Consider the following 23,125-nt stretch of genomic DNA (forward strand, 5'->3'; position numbering starts at 1 on the left):
ATATTTATTAAAGTTCTAAAATTCCAAAGCTATCCTGATCAAACAGAAAAAAACTATAGGCATCACATACCTGATTTCAAATTATACTACAAAGTGATAGTAACCCAAACAGCATGGCACTAGCATAAAAACAGATACATAGACCAGTGGAACAGAATAGAAAACCCAGAATCAAATCTACATATTTACAGTCAACTCATTATTGACAAAGATACCAAGAAAATATGCTAGGGGAAGTACAATTTCTTTAATAAATGGTTCTGGAGGCCAGGCGTGGTGGCTTACACTTGTAATCCCAGCACTTTGGGAAGCCGAGGCGGGCAGATCACAACGTCAGGAGATTGAGATCGCAGTGAAACCCTGTCTGTACTAAAAATACAAAAAACTAGCCAGGCATGCTGGCGGGTGCCTGTAGTCCCAGCTACTTGGAAGGAGACAGGAGAATAGCATGAACCCAGAAGGCAGAGCTTGCAGTGAGCTGAGATCGCACCTCTGCACTCCAGCCTGGGCGACAGAGCGAGACTCCATCTCAAAAAAATAAAAATAAAAATAAATAAATAAATGGTGCCGGAAAAGCTGGATATCCATATGAATAAGAATTAAACCATACCCCCATTTCTCACCATATGCAAAAATCAAATCAAAATGGATTAAAAATTTAAGTGTAAGAACTTAAACTATGAAACCACTAGAAGAAAACATTGTGGAAATGCTTGAGGGTATTGGTCTGGGCAAAGATTTCTTGAGTAAGACCTCAAAAGCACAGGCAACCAAAGCAAAAATGGACACATGGGATCATATTAAGGCAAAAATCTGCACAGCAAAGGAAACAATCCATAAAGTGAAGAAATAACCTACAGAGTGGGAAAAAATACACACTACACACTAGTCAACTGACAAAGGATTAATAACCAGAATATGTAAGGAACTCAACTCACTAGTTAAAAAAAATCCAATTTAAAAACGAACAGGCATTTCTCAAAAGAAGGCATACAAAGATTCAACAGGCATATGAATAAATGGTCAATATCACTAATCATCAGGGAAATACAAATCAAAACCACAGTGAGATTTCATCTAATCTCCAGTTAAAATGGCTATTATCAAAAAGACAGAAAATATCAGCAGTAACGTTTGGGAGGAAGGAAAAGAAATTTTAAAAGATAGCAAATGCTGGTAAGGATGCAGAGAGAGGGGGATGCTTGTATACTGTTAATGGGAATATAAATTAGCCCAGTCACTATGGAAAACAATATAGAGATTCCTCAAAAAAATAAAAATAGAACTACCATATGATCCAGCAATCTCAGTGATAGGTATATATCCAAAAGAAAGGAATTCAGTATATCAAAAAACTCCCATGTTTATTGTAGCTCTATCCACAATAATCAAGATATGAAATCAACCTAAGTGTCCATCAACAAATGAATGGATTTTAAAAATGTGGTATATGGGCCAGGAGCGGTGGCTAACGCCTGTAATCTCAGCACTTTATGAGGCCGAGGCGGGTGGATCACGAGGTCAGGAGTTCAAGACCAGCCTGGCCAATATAGTGAAACTCTGTCTCTACTAAAAATTTAAAAATTAGCCAGGTGTGGTGGCTTGCGCGTGTAATCCCAGCTACTCGGGAGGCTAAGGCGGGAGAATAGCTTGAACCCGGGAGGTGGAGGTTGCAGTGAGCCGAGATCATGCCACTGCACTCCAGTCTGGGTGACAGAGCGAGACTATCTCAAAAAAAAAAAAAAAAAAAAAAAAAAAAAAAAAAAAAAAACCAAAAAAGTGGTATATGTACACAGTGGAATATTATTCTGCCATTAAAAAAGAATGAAATTCTGTCATTTGCAACAATATGGATGGAACTGGAGGTCATCGTTAAGTTAGATAAGGCAAACACAGAAAGATAAATGTCACATATTCTCACTCATGTGGAGTTAAAAAAATTGTTATCAGAAAGGTGGTGAATGGAATGGTGTTTTTGAGAAGGTGGGAAGGGTAGTAGGGAGGAAGAGATAAAGTGGGGTTGGTTAATAAATACAAAAATACAATTAGAGGCCAGGCGTGGTAGCTCATACCTGCAATCCCAGCACTTTGGGAGGCTGAGGCAGGCAGATCACTTGAGGCCAGGAGTTTGAGACCAGTCTGGCCAACATGGTGAAACCCCGTTTCTACTAAAAACACACACAAAAAAATTATCTTGGTATAGTGGTGGGCACCTGTAATCCCAGCTACTTGGGAGACTGAGGCAGGAGAATCGCTTGAACCTGGGAGGCAGAGGTTGTAGTGAGCCGAGATGGTGCCACTGCACTCCAGCCTGGGTGACAGAACAACACTCTGTCTCAAAAATCAAATCAAAACAAAATATAATTAGAATAGAAGAAATAAGACCTTGTGAGAGGTAAAGCTGGCTGGGCTTCTGGGTCAGGTGGGGACTTGGAGAACTTTTCTGTCTAGCTAAAGGATTGTAAATGCACCAATCAGCACTCTATGTCTAGCTAATTGGGAGGGACAAGGAGAACTTTTGTGTCTAGCTAAAGGATTGTAAATGCACCAATCAGCACTCTGTGTCTGGCTAAAGGATTGTAAATGCACCAATCAGCACTCTGTGTCTAGCTAAAGGATTGTAAATGCACCAATCAGCACTCTGTAAAACAGACCAATCAGCAGGATGTGGGTGGGGCCAAAAAAGGGAAAAAAAGCAGGCCATCTGAGCCAGCAGTGACAACCTGCTTGGGTCCCCTTTCACACTGTGGAAGCTTTGTTCTTTCACTCTTCGCAGTAAATCTTGCTACTGCGAAGTAAATCTTTGGGTCCGCACTACTTTTATGAGCTATAACACTCACCAAGAAGGTCTGCAGCTTCACTCCTGAAGCCAGCCAGACCACAAACCCACCGGGAGGAATGAACAACTCCAGATGTGCCGCCTCTATGAGCTGTAACACTCACAACGAAGGTCCGCAGCTTCACTCCTGAAGCCAGCGAGACCATGAACCCACTGGGAGGAACGAACAACTCTGGACGTGCCGCCCTTAAGAGCTGTAACACTCACTGCGAAGGTCTATGGCTTCACTCCTGAAGTCAGCAAGACTACCAACCCACCAGAAGGAAGAAACTCTGGACGCATCTGAACAACTGAAGGAACAAACTCCAGACACACCATCTTTAAGAACTGTAACACTCACTGTGAGGGTCCACAGCTTCATTCCTGAAGTCAGCGACACCAAGAACCCACCAATTCCAGACACACTTGTATTTTGTAGCACAATAGGTTGAGTACAATTAAGTATAATTTATTGTACCTTTCAAAGTAACTAGAAGAGTAGATTTGGAATGTTCCCAACACAAATAAATGATAAATGCTTGAGGTGATGGATATTCCAATTATCCTGATTTGATCATTACACATTGTATGCTCATATCAAAGTATCACATGTACCACATAAATTGTACAACTATTACCTATCCATAAAAGAAGAAAATAAATAAAATGAATAAAGTGTAAATATCACAGGCTCATTTTAATTAATGAGAAAAATGCATTTTATAACATTCACCATCTGTTAATGTTTAAAAATTATATCAAATTAGAATTAGAAGAAAAATTCCTCAATCTGATAAAGAGTAACTACAAAAAGTAAACTACAGCAACCATCATATTTAACTGAAATTATTGAGTGCTTTCTTTCTATCAGAACTAAGATAAGGATGCCTGTTATTTTCACTTTTATTTCAGCATTGTTCTTAAGGTTTTACCCAGTCCAATTAAGTCAAGAAAAAGAAGTTAAAAAACTGGCCAGGAGCAGTGGCTCATGCCTATAATCCCAGAACTTTGGGAGGCCAAGGCGGGTGGATCACCTGAGGTCAGGAGTTCAAGACCAGCCTAACCAACATGGAGAAACCCCATCTTCACTAAAAATACAAAATTAACCGGCGTGGTGGCATGTGCCTATAATCCCAGCTACTCGGAAGGCTGAGGTAGGAGAATCGCTTGAACCCGGGAGGTAGAGGTTGCGGTGAGCCGAGATTGCACCACTGCACTCCAGCCTGGGCAACAAGTGCAAAACTCCATCTCAAAAAAAAAAAAAGAATTTAAAAAACAACTATCTGAAAGAAATCACTACACACTCCACTACATGATTGTGAATCTATAAATAAACTATAAGAATTATTAAGTTAATTGAGTAGGGTTGCTGTATGCAAGGTAAATGCAAAATTTTAATTATTATGTCAATATGCCAGTATCAAACAACTAAAAATGAACATTAAAACATGCCAATATGGCTGGGCATGGTGGCTTACGCCTGTAATCCCAGAACTTTGAGGTCAAGGCGGGTGGATCACCTGAGGTCAGGAGTTCGAGACCAGCCTGGCCAACATCGTGAAACCCCGTCTCTACTAAAAATACAAAATTAGCCGGGTATGGTGGCGTGTGCCTCTAATTCCAGCTACTTGGGAGGCTGAGGCAGGAGAATTGCTTGAACCTAGGAGGCGGAGGTTGCAGTGAGGCAGCATTGTGCCATTGCACTCCAGCCTGGGCCAAAAGGAGTGAAACTCCATCTCAAAAAAGAAATTAATTAATTAAAACTAAAATTAAAATATGCCACTTATAAGGCTGGGTGCATTGGCTCATTCCTGTAATCCCAGCACTTTGGGAGGCCGAGGTGGGCAGAATACTTGAAGTTAGGCATTCAAGACCAGCCTGGCCAACATGGCAAAATCCTGTCTCTACAATAATGCAAAGATTAGCCACACATGGTGGCAGGTGCCTGTAATCCCAGCTCCTTGGGAGGCTGAGGCACGAGAATCACTTGAACCCAGGAGGGAGAGATTGCAGTGTGCCAAAATCATGCCACTGCACTCCAGCCTGGGCAACAGAGTGTAATTGTGTCTCAAAAAATATATATATATAAAATATGCATATATATGCCACTTATAAAATAAATAGATAATAATTAGGAATAAATCCAATGAAAGTTATGCCAGGTTTCTACATAGAAAACTATAAAACATTATCAAAAAATTTTAATAAGACTTCAACTAGTGAAGGGATATACCATATTCATGAATCAGAAAAATTAGTATTGTAAAGACTTTCATATTAATCGATGTACAGATTTAATGTAATCCCAATAAAAATTCCAGCAGGGTTTTTTTTGGCTGGAATTTATAAAGTTATCATAAAGTTTATGTGGAAATACAGAAGTTCAAGAATAGCCAAGGCAATCTTGGGGAAGACCAGAAACATGAAGGACTTATTCTACCATATATCAAAACTTATTGCAAAGTTGCAGGAAATGGAAACAGGGTGCATGTGGCAGAAAGATAGACTTATGGACAAATGGAAAAGAATGGAGATTCCAGAACAACACACACATATTAGATAGACAATGGATTAATAAAGTGGAAAATTAATAGTGTTTTCAGTACATGATGCTGGGTTGACTGAATATCCATACAGAATTTAAGAAAAGGGAAACTTGACCTCACATGATACCTGAAAATCAATTCCAGGTGCAACAACATTAACAGAACTACATTGCCATTCACCACAATTAATCTAAATTAAAAGTAAATAAAATTTAAAATTCATTTCATCATATGTACTATTTCAGAAAAGATTGATACAATCATTTTGGAAAACTGACAATATCTGTAAAATATTTCAGGGTGGTATGGCCGTAGACCATATGTACCATTTCAGTTGCTCAATAGCCATATGTGGCTAGTGCTATTTCAAGTAGTCAATAGCCATTCAGTGGCTACATCTTGGACAATGCAGATATAGAATATTTCCATTATTGCAGAAAGTTCAAGTGGACAGTGCTTGCTGTCTAGAAGATATAAGATCGAATATCTTTAAGACTGGGTAAGACAAAATTTCTTATAAGGGATTTTAAAAAGGCACTAATCTTTTTTTTTTTTTTCTTTTTTTTTTTTTTTTTTACAATTTTATCATTCTTTTAATCAAGTAACTTAGCTGTTTGAAACAAATCCTTAAGACAGCTCAATAGAACAAAATGAAGAATTATTCTATTAGGATAACCTGTGAACAAACTTCAGATTATGTGAATTTGAATTCCATTGGAAGTTTGACACCATACTGAACACTGTTTAAGCCAAAATTTTTAGTGTTCTAGAAGCCCTGAACATGTTTTCTCTCAGATTAAAAGTAGAAGCTTTATAACAGAACCTCATTAGCTTGACACTGAGTATGTTGAGTGCAACTTAGCTTAGGTCACCAGTATCTCCTACAGAACTCCAGTTAATGTAAGCAAATCGGCCTTGCGGCAAAGAATTTGAAACCTAGGCCACATGTGAGTTTGAAGAAAAAAAAATCCTCTTTGTTGTGACAAACCACGTTCCCCCCAGGTATATGGCTCCGGCTCCACTCACACCCAAATATATCAAAGGCAGCTGGAGACCAATTCTTGTCTCTCCAGTAAGATTGCTAGATTTCAGTTCCTTGAAATATCAAGCCAACGGCCGGGCGCGGTGGCTCAAGCCTGTAATCCCAGCACTTTGGGAGGCCGAGACGGGCGGATCACGAGGTCAGGAGATCGAGACCATCCTGGCTAACACGGTGAAACCCCGTCTCTACTAAAAAATACAAAAAAGTAGCCGGGTGAGGTGGCGGGCGCCTGTAGTCCCAGCTACTCGGGAGGCTGAGGCAGGAGAATGGCGTAAACCTGGGAGGCGGAGCTTGCAGTGAGCTGAGATCCGGCCACTGCACCCCAGCCTTGGCGGCAGAGCAAGACTCCGTCTCAAAAAAAAAAAAAAAAAAAAGAAATATCAAGCCAACAAAGTTTTATTACATCAAATGTTTGTATCATTTCAATGTGAAATTTTTTCACGCCTATTTGTTATTAAGGTCTCATTATCTGTGAGATAAGTCAGAAAAAAAGAAAAATGAAAGAGGTGAATGGTATAAGCCACTGCTCCAAAATTAACCCTACAGATTCTCGATTCCCACTGTGCACTTTGTGAAAAGGGGTAACTGCCAACAGGTTTAACCTTGAAGATGATCACTCAAACACAGTCAGAATCCATATTGAGTTTAGATCAGGCAAGGAGTTCACAAGGAAGTTATCAACTCTTGTGTGTCCAAATCTAAAGCCCTACATGGACTCTGTCAGGTCCTTGTCACCTGCACTCAGGTGGCCATCAGACTTCTTGGGTGTCTGGCTATATTCAATGTAAAGTAAAAAGTTAAAAGTAAAAAAGTAAAAACTTTTACACCAAAATAGAAGCTCTGACTTAGAAGTATACTTTTAGCTTTCTTTTTAAATAAGACATTCTGGTGGCAAAAAAGAAAGAAAGAAAATCAAGTTTGAAACACAGCTAACACTTATTTTGACAAAATAGCAACCAAAATCTAAAAAGCATAAACTGTGTATCCAAATGTAAAAAACCATAAGGGGGGGGGGGATTAAAGCCATGCTGAACAAAAAGATACAGAATGTCTAACATTTTTGAATTATAATTTAAACCTTAATTAAAACTTTAAGGGCAAAAGCTGAAAAATTATGCTTACGTTGCTAGTAAGTGCACCCTTCCCTGTTTCTCCCAAATAAAATCAGTTTATTGTTTAATTGCACCCCAAAGCAAGTTCTCTTAGTACAAAGTAACTACTACATACACACAAAATGCTTGTTAATGTAATAATGCATGCAACTTCAAAAACTACAATTTGGGGCAAGTGTATGTGAAATGAGAAAACAGCTCTCCAAACTTCAAAACCTGCTCTTACATTATTTATAGGACACTCAGGTCATATTTACTTCTTGGTAAGATGTTGCACTGTCATTTGATTATCGGTCTACCTCACAATGTACATTACCAGATGCCAATTTGAGGGATGCCAATTTGAGAGACTAGAGATAAAACTTTAGTACTGTATTTCTTAATGGGCTGAATAAGGTAATTACAATTAAGTTTGCTTTACATCCTGTTGAAGACCTCTTTACAGCCTCAGGACCTAACAATATCTAGCAGGCGCCAAGAATGCTCATCAGGTGAAATGATGGCACAACATTTTAAAAAAGGAGCCAGTTACTTCAGCTTAACTCATTCAGAGCCAAACATCTGAAGAATGACCAAAATCAAATCTTTATTTTTGTAACTGTATAAATGTGATCCAAATGAAAAGACACTAATCTTAAAAGAAAAGCTTGAACATTTGGACTTCATTAGATTAGAAACTCCTTTTCATCAAATAACACTCTATAAAGAGCATGAAAATGCAAGATACAGAATGAGACGGGCCAGGACTGCAGGGAGGCAAGTGAGGCTCTTGCCTTGGATACAGTTCTTTAAGGGGGTGACAAAAAAAAACTCAGTAATCAGGAGAAATAAAAATTTGATGCAATATTAAAAAAATCAAATGTAATGCAAAAAAATCCATGCTGAACAAAATATCAAAATTTAAAATAAACACAGGAATCTATATATATATATATTTTTTTGTCTGAAGCTGCAATGTGACTCAACATAGCCTTGTGGGATATGGTATTTGCAACATGTACACAACAAAGGGCTCATATCAACATTTAAAGAATGCTTACAAGTCAATAAAAATGTCAGACAACCCCGTAGAGAAACAGGTTCAAAATCCGAACAGATATTTCTCAAAACAGGATAGTCAAAAGGCCAATAAATATGTGAAAAGGTGCTAAACTTCATTACTCTTCAAGGAATAGAAATTAAAATAAAGAAGCATTCCACTATACACCCATCAAAATGGCTAAATGTAAAAGACAGACAATACCAACTCTTGATGAGGATGTAAGAAAAAACAAATCTCAGACATTGCTGATGGGAGTGTAAAATGATACAATCATTTTGGAAAACTGACAATATCTGTAAAAGCGGAACACACATGTCCTATGATTCAGCAATTCTACTTCTAGATAGAAATGCACTCAAAAGCATTCACAAATGTTCCTAGTGCTTCTGTTCAGTAATAGCCCCCAACTGCAAACACTCCATGTGTCCATCAATAAGACAATGAATAAATAAATTGTGGCATTTATCCGTGTAAATTGTAGATAAATTGTGGATAAACAAATGGATAAATAAATTGTGGTATTAATTCATGTAATACCACACAATAATGAGAACAAATAAAATATTACCATAGACAACATAAATGAATCTCACAAACCTAATATTAAGCAAAAGAAGTCAGGCATAAAAACCCCTACACACACATATAAAGCCCCCAAACAGACAAAACTTAATTTATGGTGTTAGAAGTCAGGGACTTGAAGAGGGAATGAGGAGCCTGCTGGGTGCTGGTAATGCTCTGTTTCTAGATCTAGATTCTGGTTTTCTGAGTGTGTTCACATAGTTAAAATTCATCGATATGAACACTTTTCTGTAAGTGTATTTTATATCAATAAAAACTTACAAGAAAATAAGGGGCTAGGCATGGTGGTTCAGACCTATAATCCCAGCACTTTGGGAGGTTGGGGTGGGAGGTTCACTTGAAGTTAGAGACTAGCCTGGGCAACACAGCAAGACCCTATCTCTACAAAAAATCTAAAAATCAGCTGGGTATGGTGGTGTGTGCCTGTAATCCTAGCGACTTGGGAACCTGAGGGGGAGGATTACTTGAGCCCAGGAGTTCAAGGCTGCAGTGAACAATGATCATACCACTGCACTCCAGCCTGGGTGACAGAGGGAGATCCTGTCTCTGAAAAATAAATAAATACATACATCCATCCATAAATACATAAAAAAGAAAATAAAAGTGTATCCAGGTCATTTAGGAGCCCAGGAAAATGGAAGATGAAGATTTAAAACATTAAGCAATGGCCAGGATCGGTGGCTCCCGCCTGTAATCCTAGCAGTTTGGAAGCCCAACGTGGGCAGATCACCTGAGGTCAGGAGTTCAAGGCCAGCCTGGCCAACATGGTGAAACCCCGTCTCTACTAAAAATACAAAAATTAGCTGGGTGTGGTGGCACGTGGCTGTAGTCCCAGCTACTTGGGAGACTGAGGCATGAGAATTGCTTGAATTTATTTAATATTGAGGCAATACAGAAGCAGATATTGGAGGCGGAGGTTGCAGTGAGTTGAGATCATGCCACTGCACTCCAGCCTGGGCAGCAGAGTGAGACTCCGTCACAAAAAAAAAAAAAAAAAAAAATCAATCAAGTAAAAAAGTTAGCTACCACAACATCAAGGGTCTGAACCCATTCTCTCTTCCCCGGCTATGGCAAATACTTTTAACCTGTCATGGTATCTACAAGAATTCTTGCTACTAGAGGAGGCGAGTCTTTGTTTTCCCATTTGATTCATAGGAAGATGGAACCCCTGAGGTGGTCAATACATAGATTAAAGTCTCACAGGTAGTTATAGGCAGATGCAAGACCTGAATCTGGTCTCTTAATTCCTGATCATGAGCTTGGTGCACTACAGCCAGTGGTCAGGCTGCATGATCTTGCCGAGTCTGGGTTCCAAGCAGTGAATGCCTTCACTAGGAGCCAGCAAAGTTTTCTCTGTGTTCCTAATTTGTAATAATGCTGAGGATGAGAAATTTGTCCCTAACTTAGAGTAACGCCAAGGACTAGGAGTCTGCTTTAAGTCAGTTCTACCACGAAATAAGCAGATACCCACTCAAAGGTCACTGCGTACGCTTCCCTGGACGCACAGGGGGTGCAGCTACAGGACGTAAGCAGGCAATTTTACATAAATACTTCTCCTCTTTCTAAAAGCCTAATTACTAACTGTGTTGAACAAGTTCTGAAGGCAGCTGAGATGAGGATAACCCGAGGGAAGAGTGAAAATGCATAACACCTGGGATCCCGTCTAGTATGGCTACTCCTTTTTTTCTATTTTTGAGACGGAGTCTTGCTCTGTTGCTCAGGCTAGAGTGCAGTGGCGCAATCTCGGCTCACTGTAACTCCCGCTTCCCGGGTTCAAGAAATTCTCTTGCCTCAGCCTCCAGAGTAGGCACCCGCCATCACACCTGGCTAATTTTTGTATTTTTAGTAGAGACAGGGTTTCACCATGTTGGCCAGGCTGGTGTCAAACTCTTGACCTTGTGATTCACCTGCCTGTCAGCCTCCCAAAGTGTTGGGATTACAGGCTTGAGCCACTGCACCCGACCTGCTATGTCTATTTCTAAACAAGCCAAGAGAATCACACTTCTCATCCTTCAATCTTTTAAACAAGATTCAAATTGTGGTTTTGAATTTTTTTTTTTAAAGAATGTTTTAGTTCAGTATTTTTGCTTCAAGCTCATTCTTCTGAAAAATACCTGAATAACAAATCCGTAAGCACGAGTTTGGGGAACAGATGGAGATGGAACTGGTGGCTCTCTAGAGGCCATTTACAGCTGGATCCTACCTTTGTAGTGACCATCAGAGGGGCGTATGCCCCCCATAACACTCCCATTCTTCATCTTTTTCCTCAAGACAGCTGCCCTGTGAGCAAAATGCAGACCTCTCAGGGCTCCAGGGAGCATCTCACCCCTCAGAACTGTCTACACAGGTGTGGGAACTAATTACAGACTCTAGCTTTATAGTTCTTTCAAATTTCCTCCCAAAATCTGAATAAATCTCCCCAACAAAAGTAAAGTCAGTTTTCTCTCAACTCACAGTCTTTTTGTGTACATTTCCCCTAGGAATCGTACTCTTTTTTATTTCAAAAGATGACGTACTGCCCGCACCTCCTCCCAGCCATCTCAACTTTTTAGTTCCTATTTTCTATAAGAAATCTCCCTTTTTGTCCAGGCGCGGTGGCTCAAGCCTGTAATCCCAGCACTTTGGGAGGCCGAGACGGGCGGATCACAAGGTCAGGAGATCGAGACCATCCTGGCTAACACAGTGAAACCCCGTCTCTACTAAAAAATACAAAAAACTAGCCGGGCGAGGTGGCGGGCGCCTGTAGTCCCAGCTACTTGGGAGGCTGAGGCAGGAGAATGGCGTGAACCCGGGAGGCAGAGCTTGCCGTGAGCTGAGATCCGGCCACCGTACTCTGGGCGAGAGCGAGACTCCGTCTCAAAACAAAAAGAAAAAAGAAAAAAAAAAAAATCTCCCGTTTCAGTGAGAGTTCTGGCTCTGGTTCCTTATCTCTTTTGCCCAACACTTGGCTCCTTTTATTTCTCCGTGCTGGACTGTAATGGCATCTTTGCTGGAATGCTCATAGGCAGAAGTGCTTAGAAGAGAAACACTCGTAGTGGAACCAAGATATGGCAAGTTTTATGTTATTTTAACTTTGAAGTTTCCTGCAGGCTGTCTCAAAGAAGCAGAAACAGGCCCTTTCCCAGACTGCCTTCCAACGCAGAGCCAGTTACAATATACGGGGGTTACTGCGATGGACCGATGTTAAAAGTAATTGTTCCTCACTCGAGCTAGTCCAGCAAAAAAAAAAAAAAAAAGTAATTGTCTCAATTTTGGCTATACATGTCCTTATGTGCTTGAATTTGCAAGAGCTCCAAAGCAACAGAATCTGGTATTTGGTTTCCTGAAGACATAACATTCTGTTTTTTCAAAGCCTCAACCTGACAGAGGCTGAAACCAAATCCTTCAACCTGCAATTTAGTCACTTTCATGTAAATGTCGGTCAGTTTTCTGACATCTGTCTAACAGTATGTTGGAGTGACCAGATCAAGGCTGTAATGAGCCCACCATTCCTGGTAATTATCTTTGCATGGGGCTGTCCTGCTGAAGGTTGGGCCCAAAGTGAAGCCATCAGTGTAAGTGCCCTGATCCTTAATGAGATCCCTGTGGCTTGAGAAGAGGAGATGCAGATGAACTCCTTACCTTCATCTGGATCAGATTCTTCTTTATTTTCACAGAGCCACTTGACCAAAGGAAAGGCTTGACCAAAGGGACTCCCAACCAAACGCTTCCAGGGCCTGGTTCCATTTATGCCCGGGGTTTGCTCTTTCGATTGCCGGTGTTGTCAGCTCAGTACAACATGGCTCCTCCTTCCATGAGGAGCAGCTCAGTAGGGTTCTGCATTCTGGTACAGTGAATGGTACAGACCTGCAGCCTTTTTTTTTTTTTTTTTTTTTGGTACCTTCTCAGCTGCCTGTCTACAAGGCATGGGCAGTGGCCAGCCACCACTACAATAATTTAGGCACTTAAACACTTTTGAAAATTCTGCACCCAAGCAAGAAACTGTGATTCTGGAACTCCAATTAGCAGAACGTACCAGGCAAAAATCATCCAGGCACATCGGCTTTCAGAAAGTTTTACTATGGAAGAAGCAAATAAACAAACAAAAGAAGATGATGATGAGGAAGGAGGGGGCTGGAGAAAGAGGAAAAAGTGGAGAAGGAGAAGTTGAGCCCACCGATATATTACTATAGCATAGATATTGTACTGTACCAAAGCACCCACTCAGAAAGCGAAAGAAATTTCTTCTTCCCTCACTGGAGCTCACCTCTCTCTATACAGGGCCTTGTTCCAGGAAATCGTCAGTGGCTGCTCTCTGTGGTCAATAACAGATAATTCCAGATGAAAAGAAGTGTTCTGAAGTCAAGATGTAGTTTTTAGATCAATGGTTTTACGCAATAGTTGAATCCAGGGATCTCCGGTGGGTCTGCGAAAATTCTTCCAGCTGCTCAGTGGGCTGAGTCTAAATGCAGGGCTCACAGTGTGTTGGGTGGTTTTTTCTTTCTTCTTTCTTTTTTTTTCCCCTTTGAAACATATTTTCCACTGCAGATTTGAGACAAAATTTAAATGCACCAAAGCAAATATTTTTGAAAGGAGCTACAAATAATCACAAGAGATTCAGCGAAAACACCTCAAAGGTGTTTTTTGTCTGCTTGCTTCTGTATTTAATCTGGTAAATAGGTGAGACTCTTGTTCTGCTTAAGTAGCCTAAAGACTAAAAATTTCGAGACTCACCAGATTAAAAGATGAAAAGATGAACCTTGCAAAGCGCATCTTTTTCAGGAGAGGAAAGTAAGATTTTTTTTTCTTCTCTGAATTTCCCATTTCCCAGTGTCATTTATTCCTAGTTCTCTCTCTCAGCACTGCTTTCTAGTTCAGTGCCCACAGCTTGGAGTCGGGAGCAGCCGCTATCAAAAATAATCCCTCTCGGCCGGGCGCGGTGGCTCAAGCCTGTAATCCCAGCACTTTGGGAGGCCGAGGCGGGCGGATCACAAGGTCAGGAGATCGAGACCATCCTGGCTAACACAGTGAAACCCCGTCTCTACTAAAAACACAAAAAACTAGCCGGGCGAGGTGGCGGGCGCCTGTAGTCCCAGCTACTCGGGAGGCTGAGGCAGGAGAATGGCGTAAACCCGGGAGGCGGAGCTTGCAGTGAGCTGAGATCGCGCCACTGCACTCCAGCCTGGGCAACAGCGTGAGACTCCGTCTCAAAAAATAATAATAATAATAAAAATTTAAAAAAAAAAATAATAATAATAAAAAATCCCTCTCTGCTGCCACAGGTGTATTTATTTAGGGTTTTCTTCCAGGGAGCAGGAGTTCAGGTGTAGGTAAAGGGGACATTAAATGTGGCTGCAGCTTGGGGAGATCTGTTTTTCTTTTTTCCTCATTTATGAGTTATCTAATAACCTGGTTGTCAGCCACATAGCACAACAAAGCTGTCCAGGCATTTAGGTTCCTCGGAAGCCACAAGATAAAAATTTACACTTATGCCTGTGTCTGCTTTTCCCTTTCTAACAGAGTAACATGCACATTTGGCTATTCGTTGGACCAATTTACACAGCCATCGTTTCCTAGAAGGATTTTAAAACAGACCGGGCTACCTACACTGCAGATAAAGTTTGGAAGCTGTACACTAAAATGAACTTAGAGGTCTCTAGTTGGATTTTGGTGAAGTGTTTGCAACACCATTTACCTATCTGGATAAATCTGTCATGTACAAAGTACTCTCCAATAATTCAGGGGTCATCCTGTATGACCCAGATACTGTTAGCCCTTTCAATCCTTTGTGCAGGCTTACCTAGAAATAAAGGGAAAAATATTCTTCCCACCTTGCTTGATAAGATAAAAACAATGTGTTTGCTTTTTTAATGTAACTGGAAAAAAAAAAAAAAAGGAAAGAAGAAGGAAAACAAAAAGGCCAATTCCAACATCCGATGAAATTTATTACATACTTCTCTGGGAACCCCTGGTTCCTGAATGATTTGGCTTATCATCCCTTTTCCAGGTCTTCAGAGATGCAATGATTCAGCATGTTAGGAAATGATACTTTGCTGCCAGATACTATAAAGTTGATTTAAAGAGGTTGTAAAAATGCTGTAGCCTTAACCAAACTCCTGGTAGGGGGAGGTGAGGCAGCACATGCCGTGTAAGCGTGCTCACATATTTCTGTGTGGATACCCAGTGGGAAAGTTATTTGCCACTTCTGGAGAAGCTGGAAGTTGTCGACTATACTACCTTGTATCTCAGCCCTAGAATCTGCCTCATGCGTGTTTATACCTGACCAACTTCTCTCAAGTTACCCCACTTCACTCCCTACCATATACATATATATATATATTTGTTTTGTTTTGTTTTGTTTTGTTTTTGTTTTTGTTTTGAGATGGAGTCTCCTTCTGTAGCCCAGGCTGAAGTGTTCAAGTGATTCTCCTGCCTCAGCCTCCTGAGTAGCTGGAATTATAGGCATCTGCCAGGACGCCTGGCTGATTTTTGTATTTTTAGTAGAGACAGGGTTTCTGCATGTTGGTCAGGCTGGTCTCAAACTCCCAACCTCAGGTGATCTGCCTGCCTCAGCCTTCCAGAGTGCCGGGATTATAGGCGTGAGCCGCTGCGCCTGGCCACTACTATATAACCTTATTTTCTTCCTAGAACTCATCACTATTTGAAATTACATGAACAACATGAGTTTTTTTGTTCTTGTTTTTTGCCAGAGTCTTGCTCTATCACCTAGGCTGGAGTGCAGTGGTGCGATCACTGCAGCCTCAAACTCCTGAGCTCAAACAATCCTCCCGCCTCAGCCTCTCAAGCAGCGGGGAGTACAGGCAGGCATCATCATGCCTAGTTATTTTTCTTATTTTTTGTAGATAAGGGCTCACTTTGTTGCCCAGGCCGGTCTTGAACTTCTGGGCTCAAGTGATCCTCCTGCCTTGAGCAACATGCACATTTTGCAAAGTGCTGGGACAACAGGCCTGAGCTACTGTGTGCCCAGCTAACAACATGGGTTTGAGCTGCACAGGTCCACTTATATATGGACTTTTAAAAATAAATGTATTAGAACATTTTTTGGAGATTTGTAACAATTTGAAAAAACTCACAGATGAACCTCATAACCTAGAAATGTTCAAAAACTTAAGAAAAAGGCATGTCATAAATGCATAAAATACATGTAGATACTAGTCTATTTTTATCATTTACTACCATAAAATATACATAAGTCTATTATAAAAAGTTAAAATTGGGGCCTGGCACGGTGGCTCATGCCTGTAATCCCAGCACTTTGGGAGGCCAAGGCGGGTGGATCACGAGGTCAGGAGATTGAGACTATCCTGGCTAACATGGTGAAACCCCGTCTCTACTAAAAATACAAAAAGTTAGCCGGGGGAGGTGGCGGGCGCCTGTAGTCCCAGCTGCTCGGCAGGCTGAGGCAGGAGAATGGCGTGAACTCGGGGGTAGAGCCTGCAGTGAGCCGAGATCGAGCCACTGCACTCCAGCCTCGACAACAGAGTGAGACTCCTTCTCAAAAAAAAAAAGTTAAAATTGTCTGGGAGTGGTGGTTCATGCCTGTAATTCTGGTACTTTGGGAGGCCAAAGTGGGAGGATCATGAGGTCAGGAGTTTGAGACCAGCCTGGCCAATATGATGAAACCCCATCTCTACTAAAAATACAAAAATTAGCTGGCGTGGTGGTGCGCTCCTGTAATCCCAGCTACTCAGGAGGCTGAGGCAGGAGAATAGCTTGAACCCGGGAGGCAGAGGTTGCAGTGAGTCGAGATCATGCCACTGCACTGCAGCCTGGGTGACAAAGTGAGATTCTGTCTTGAAAAAAAAAAAAAACAGTTAAAATTTATCAACACTTATATACAAATACTGTACATGGCACCATTAGCGGTGGAGAGAAATGTAAGCAAATGTAAAGATGCCATATTAAATCATAACCGCATACAATTAACTGTTACACATACTATACAACTGTAATAATTTCAAAGCCACCTCCTGTTGCTATTGCTGTGAGCGCAAGTGTTGCAAGCATCTGCTTAAAATGTCAGGTGACACTGATCACCTCCAGGTAAGCAGTTAGTTTCTCTAGTAAATTATTGCATATGTCAGTAGAAAGTGCTCTCTCAAGGTTCTCGTGTGTTTTTTTGTAGTGTTTAATACAGTATCGTAAACCGTGAATAACACTACAGGACCCATACAAGGTGCCACTCGTGATGCTAGAAGTGCTCATAAGAAGCAGAGAAAAGTCATGACACTACAAGAAAAAGCTGAATAGCTTGATATATACCATAGATTGAGGTCTGCAGCTGCGACTGCCTACCATTTCAGAGAGATGATTCATCTTGTAAACAGATGACATAAATTTATGGCATCAATAAATACAGTACAGTACTGTAAATGTGTTTTCTCTTCCTTATGATTGTCTTAGTAACATTTTCTTTTCTCTAGCTTACTTGACTGTGGGAATACAGTGCATAACACATATATAGAATATGTGTTGATGATTTATGTTATCTGAAAGGCTTCTTTCTGGTCAATAGTAGGCTATATTAGTAGTTAAGTTTTGGAGAAGTTGAAAGGTATACTCAAATTTTCAACTGGTTACGTGCCCCTAACCTCCATGTCGTTCAACGGTCAACTGTATCTTGTCTGTTTACTTGTTTTGGTCTAGTTCTCCAACCATAATATAAATGTCATGAAAGTATCTCATCTGTCTTGTTTACTGTTGTACCCTACATGTTTAAAATAGTGTCTGCAGACAGCAGGTGTTGGATAAATATGGGCCACAGTAAAGAATGTGGATTTAGTTAAATCAGGTCAACCTAGATTTTGTCATGAAATTCTTGGATCCTCATGTGACCCCTAATGAATGGAAGTATGTAAGCAAATTCTCTCCATCTATGACAAAAATCAAAGGACCTTTGGCTTGATGTCCAGGGGTGTCAATGTACCTCACATGTGCAGCCTCAATACACTCCAGCTGAGTGTCTGGGAGCAGTGCTGGCCCAGGATGCTAGGTCACCAGCCCTTGCCTAGGGCCAGGCTGAGATGCTTGCCTCCCACTGGGGGTCTCACAGAGTCAGGCCCAGGCAACTCTGCATCCTATAAACCACAAGGGCTCCAGCAGTCCATAGACAGACCAGGGTGACAGGAGTGAGGCATGTGTCGTGGGTGCGAAACTTCAGGAGGTGCTAAAAATTCCAATAATCAGAATAAGTAATATTTTAATGAAATACTTAAAAAAAGTATGCAAAAAATAGAAATAAAATTTATCATTTATAAATGATCAAGGGATCTGTCTTCTATTATTCCATTACCCAGCTCATTATACAAGGGTTAGATAGGATCCGGGGGTAACTCTCTCATGGGTTCTTCACACTTCTCCTGAGATCTAGGAATGGAAGGCCTAAACTAGACAAGCCCCAGGAAACTGGAACCAGGCAGCACCACCCCCACTCTCCCTAGTTATTTTGGAATTCTATGCAGAAGGTGGTGGCTCCTTCGTCAAAAAACTAAAAATAGAACTACCATATGATCCAGCAACCCCACTGCTGGATATATAACCAAAAGAAAGTAAATCAGTATTTAGAAGAGAGATCCACACTCCCATGTTTATTGCATCCCACAATAACCAAGATATGGAATCAGCCTAAGTGTCCAACAGTGGATGAACGGATAAAGAAAATGTGGCGCTCTACAAGGGAATATTATTCAGCCACAAAAATAATGAAATTCTGTCATTTGCAACAACATGGATAGAACTGGAGGATACTGTGTTAAGTGAAATAAACCAACATAGAAGATACATATCGCATGTTCTCACTCATATGTTAGGAGCTAAAAAAACAACAACACTGAAGTCTGGGTGTGGTGGCTCATGCTTATAATCCTAGTGCTTTGAGAAGCTGAGGCAGGAGGATCACTTGAACCCAGAAATTTGAGGCTGCAGTGAGCCATGACTGCGTCACTGCACTCCAGCCGGGGCAACACAGCAAGACCATGTCTCAAAAAAAAAAATTAAAAAATAAGATAAAGGCTAGGCGTGGTGGCTCATGCCTGTAATCCCAGCACTTTGGGAGGCCAAGGTGGGCGGATCACCTGAGGTCAGGAGTTCAAGACCAGCCTGACCAACATGGAGAAACCCCATCTCTACTAAAAATACAAAATTGGCTGGGGTGGTGGCTCATGCCTGTAATCTCAGCTACTTGGGAGGCTGAGGCAGGAGAATCACTTGAACCCAGGAGGCGGAGGTTGTGGTGAGCTGCGATAGCGCCATTGCACTCCAGCCTGGGCAACAAGAGGGAAACTCCGTCTCAAAAAATAAAAATAATAATAATAATAATAAAAAGATAAAAATTGAACTCATGAAGATGGAGAGTACAGCGATGATTACCAGAGGCTGAGAAGGGTAGTAGGGAGGCAGGGATAAAGAGAGGGGTTGGTTAATGGGTACAAAAGTACAGTTAGATACAAGGAATCGGATCTAGTGTTGGGTAGCACAAAAGGGCAACTATAGTTAACAATAATTTATTACATATTTCAAAATAAAAAAGTAGAATTGGAGTATTCCTAGCACAATGATAAATGCTTGAGGAGATGGATATCCCAATTACCCTTAATTGATCATTATATATTTTATGCATGTATGAAAATATCACATGTACCCTATAAAATGTACAACTATTATGTATCCATAAATTTTTTTAAATGTTTTAAAGCATGGGGGAATCCTAAGTTTGCTGCTTACTTTCAACCTGATGCATCACCAATCTGAGGCAGGCCCCAAACTTTGGCAACAAGGTGTGAGGTAAGCATCACTTTAGTGCAGGGAGGGTAACCTGCTTGAGGAATTGACTGATTTTCTGTAGTGTCTGCCATTTCTGTTCTTCACAAAAGAATAGGCCATTCCTATCTTCCTCCACACTCCCAATCCCAAAGGGTAACCAGGGCTTTTCGTTTTAGAGATCAGGCTTTCTCTGATCTCAGGAAAACAAAAAAAAAAAAAAAAAAAAAAGGAAAGGAAAAAGAGAAAGAAACAAAGAAAAGAAATTGAGCTGGGCGTGGTGGCTCATGTCTATAATCTCAGGACGTTGAGGCAGGAGGAGCGCTTGAGCCTAGGAGTGAGCTATGATCACACCACTGCACTACAGCCTTGGCAAGAGAGCGAGATGCTGTCTCTTAAAAAGAAAGAGGCCGGGAGTGGTGGCTCAGGCCTGTAATCCCGGCACTTTGGGAGGCCAAGGTGGGTAGATCACCTAAGGTCTGGGGTTTGCGACCAGCCAACATGAAGAAACTCCGTCTCTATTAAAAATACAAAATTAACTGGGCTTGGTGGCTCATGCCTGTAATCCCAGCTACTTGGGAGGCTGAGACAGAAGAATTGCTTGAATTTGGGAGGCAGAGGTTGCGGTGAGCCGAGATCGCGCCATTGCACTCATGGCAACAAGAGCGAAACTCTACCTCAAAAAAAAAAAAAAAAAAAAAAAAGAAAGAAAAGAAAACGAAAAGAAAGAAATCAGGCCAGGCATGGTGGCTAACGTCTGTAATCCCAACACTCTGGGAAGCCGAGGCGGGTGGATTACTTGAGGTCAGGGGTTCGAGACCAGCCTGGCCAACATGGTGAAACTCTGTCTCTACTAAAAATAGAAAAAATTAACTGGGCGTGGTGGCGGGCACCTGTAATCCCAGCTACTCAGGAGGCTGAGGCAGTAGAATCGCTTGAACCCGGGAGGCGGAGGTTGCAGTGAGCTGAGATCATGCCATTGCTCTTCGGCCTGGGCAACAAGAGTGAAACGCCATCAAAAAGAAAAAAGAGAGAGGGAGGGAGGGAGGGAGGGAGGGAGGAAGGAAGGAAGGGAGGGAGGGAGGGAGGGAGGAAGGAAGGGAGGGACGGAGGGAGGGAAGGAGGGAGGGAGGGAGGAAAGAAGGAAGGAAAAGGAAAGAAATAAACAAGCTTTTGTTTTAAAAAATTAACCCAGTCTTAGAGGCAATCAAACTGTTTTGTCTGAGAGGAAGAAGGATTTGTAGCATTAGAAGAGGGCAAGGAGAATTTCCTGAGCCTGGCTTTGAGGGCATGGTGCTGAGGAGCCCTGCAGCCTCCTTTTGTGGCCAGGTCCTGTTCCAGGCCTCCCACAGATCCCTGGGACCAGAGGGCCTCCAATGGGGATGACTGTGAGCTCAGGGAGGTGAGCAAAGGCACTGCTGACCTCAGCAGAGGTCTCCATGCCATAAAGAGAACTGGAGAAAGGGTGGTAGACTAGACCATTGTTTTGAGCAAAGAGCACCAGGGGTGGCAGGCACCCTTGACTAAGAGGCATCTTTCCCCCAATATGTGTAAGCTCCTGATAAAGGACCAAGATTGGATTTGCTACTCATTGTTGGATGGAAGCCAAGGGTATTTAATTTAGAAAATTAAAGAAATGTGACATTTCCACCACCTGTATGTCAGGGAACAAAGTAATACCTGTTTAACACCAGCCTCCACACTTTCCTTTAAAGTATTTAGGTTTTCTGGTTCAAAGAAGCCTCCAGCTTGATTTGTTGAACTGTGCCTCTCGGGAGTTGAAGGCAGGAAGTGTTCCAGGATATGTGCATATGGGGGTGCATGCTGCTCTGTGAAGGAGCCTTGCACTTGGGCCCCATTCCAGTCCCTCCCTTACCAATTCAATAGGAGCCTGAATCAATGGTGGACTCAAAGATATCCCCTGAAAAAGAGAAGAAAGGAAGCTGGGCAGAAGTTGCATTCAGGACCGGGATTGCTCAGGATTGGGGCTCCCAAAGCCTTGCTGCGAAACACATCCTCAAGTCTGTACTGCCCCCAGGTGGTCACACCAGAGCCCAGCTCTGCACTTGGTATGGAGAGAAGACTGTATGGGATGTGTGTGTTTCTTCCAGTTAGAGCTCTTGAGGACTCATCGGTAACGCTGATAAGATACAGAATTCCGAAGGAAGAGGAAGCCTTAGTGAGGAAGGGGGTGAGTTCTGTTTACTCTGAAGTATCTGTGGAATACACTTAAATATAGATATCTAGGAATCTGTCAAAATAAAAATTTAAAGGTCAGGAGAGAGATCTAAACTAGATACGCAGATAGGAGTGTTATTATCATATGTGTAGTAGTTAAAACCAGGGGAACAGATGAGATCACCCAGGGAAAACGGGAATAGAGACAAGGGCTGAGTTCCAAGGACTAAACTCTAGAATGGGCTAGGAAAGGTTTGTGATATAATCTTGTATATTTTCCTGGGGCTTTGGAATTTCTCAGCTCATTACCATACTCATTATCTTTCATACTCATTATCTTAATTCTCATCTGGGAGGTTCTATAAAATACCTGGCAAAACCAGGTATGACTGGGATGATGCCAACACTGCAAGAAATCCCATCCATCGGAGAGGCAGGAGGTGGGGCCCGGACACGGTGGATATCATGAAGGATAGTGATTCCCAATGGTAGGCTTGACGCCCCAGGTTAGCAGGACACAGAATGACTCTAAGAGCACTTGAAGCTCTTGCCTAGACTCTTGGTGAAGAGCATAGCTGGTCTGTGGCACTGGGTTAGACAAGCTGTTGCGGGACAGTGGCTGACCTGACAAAAGCTCTGCAGCAGGAGTTTATCTCCAGAAGCAGGTGCAGCCTGCCTATCTCTGCGTGTCCTACAGGCAGCAGTGCACTAGACGGAACTGAGGAATGGTCTTCCCAGCTGGGAAGAAAGGCATCCTTTCCAGAGACAGAAACAAAGCAGCAAGAGTACTTGCTCCTTTCTGAGTGACTGGGGTTGGTGGGAGACATGAAGGTTGACCTGGCCCTACAAGGAGGTCTGTAAGGCAGAGGGCTAGAATGCAAGGCAGAGATAAATGCAATGAGGTGACTCCTTTGGTAGAGTCCCCACTTTCTTCAACTGGTCTCACCTACTCTGAACGTACTTCCTCCCACAGTATTTCGGAGCTTCCCGGTGTTATATGTGTTATTGTGCACCTATTCGCATGCTCCCTTGAGTTCCTCAGGCTGT

General features: G+C 41.9%; 1 protein-coding gene across 2 annotated transcripts in view; it reads right to left on the minus strand.

Moving 5' to 3' along the window:
- Nucleotides 1-23,125, minus strand: part of ASI (agouti signaling protein) — a 93,513-nt gene that overhangs the window by 67,238 nt on the left and 3,150 nt on the right. The window contains exon 1 of one of the 2 annotated variants that reach the window (XM_011766432.2): nt 13,389-13,926. The exons of the other annotated variant lie outside the window; for it this stretch is intronic. The gene's annotated coding sequence lies outside the window, so the exon portion shown is untranslated. Of the gene's footprint in view, nt 1-13,388; nt 13,927-23,125 lie in introns of those variants that run through there. 2 annotated transcript variants of the gene reach the window in all.

This window comes from Macaca nemestrina, chromosome 15, assembly GCF_043159975.1.
Source record: "Macaca nemestrina isolate mMacNem1 chromosome 15, mMacNem.hap1, whole genome shotgun sequence".
Lineage (NCBI taxonomy): Eukaryota > Metazoa > Chordata > Mammalia > Primates > Cercopithecidae > Macaca > Macaca nemestrina.